We start from the raw sequence: 1,067 nt of genomic DNA, 5'->3' as shown, positions 1-1,067 counted from the left end.
GGTCAAATGACCCCAGCAAGGTGTCTATCCAGCCTCCTTTTGAAGACACCCAGGGTAGAAGCAAACACCACTTCCCTTGGAAGTTGGTTCCAGCCCCTAGCCACCCTGACCATGAAGTAGTGCTTCCTGATGTCCAGCCTGAACCTACTCTCAGTCAACTTATGGCCATTATTCCTCATTACTCCTGGTAGTGCTCAGGGGGAACATTGATAACCTCTGCCAATTTCCTCAGCACCCTTGGGTGGAGAGCATCTGGACCTGCTGATTTGAACACATCCAGCCCCTCCAGAAGTTCCCTAACTCGGTTCTCCCTGACCCGAGGCCTGGTGGAGTCTCTCCCGAGTCCGTCCTGAATCTTAGTGGGGGAGTCCCGGTCCCTGCACAAAAAAATGGAGGCAAAGAAATTGTTAAAAAGGTCTGCCTTTTCCTCTGGTGCAACCACCAGATTGCCTAGTGTATACTGCAGGGGCCCCACGTTACCCTGTGCCTTCTTCATACTCCCTATGTATTTAAAAAAGGACTTTTTGTTGTCCTTGATCCTAGCCCTAGTTCTGTATCTGCCTTAGCTTTCCTAACAGCCCCCCTACAGACCCGAGCGGTGGAGGTGTACTTCTCTTTGGTGATAGCCAAAGGTGGTAGAAACTGAGCCACTCGTCTATAACCGAGTTTTGAGTGGACTCAACTGAGCTGTTGGTCCCACTCAAGACTAGATTCTGGTTTGTAAGAGAATAGAGAGCTGACTAGACCCTGGGTCAGGTCAAGGGAGATTGGCACTGGCCAAAGTCCTTATAGTCTTGTCTGATGGACAGTAGGGTCACACACAGATAGGGTCAACCCCTGTTCTTACCGGGCAAGCAAAATGTCGTAGTTGTCTTCGGTGTTGGTAATCTCAGTAACAAAGAACTTGGCTGGACCGAATGGGCCACAGCAGATGAACTTCTCTCACCACTAAGGACAGGCAGTGATAGCTTATATCAGTGATTCTCAACCTGGGTGCAGCAGCTCCCTGCGGTGCCTTGAGATCCTTTGAAGGGTGTTGCAGGATGCCACATAATGTTAGTGCTGAT

The sequence above is a fragment of the Gavialis gangeticus genome, unplaced genomic scaffold, assembly GCF_001723915.1.
Source record: "Gavialis gangeticus isolate Ggan-Ray unplaced genomic scaffold, GavGan_comp1, whole genome shotgun sequence".
Taxonomy (NCBI): domain Eukaryota; kingdom Metazoa; phylum Chordata; order Crocodylia; family Gavialidae; genus Gavialis; species Gavialis gangeticus.
The sequence above is the reverse complement of the archived record's forward strand: the minus strand, read 5'-3'. Positions refer to the sequence as shown.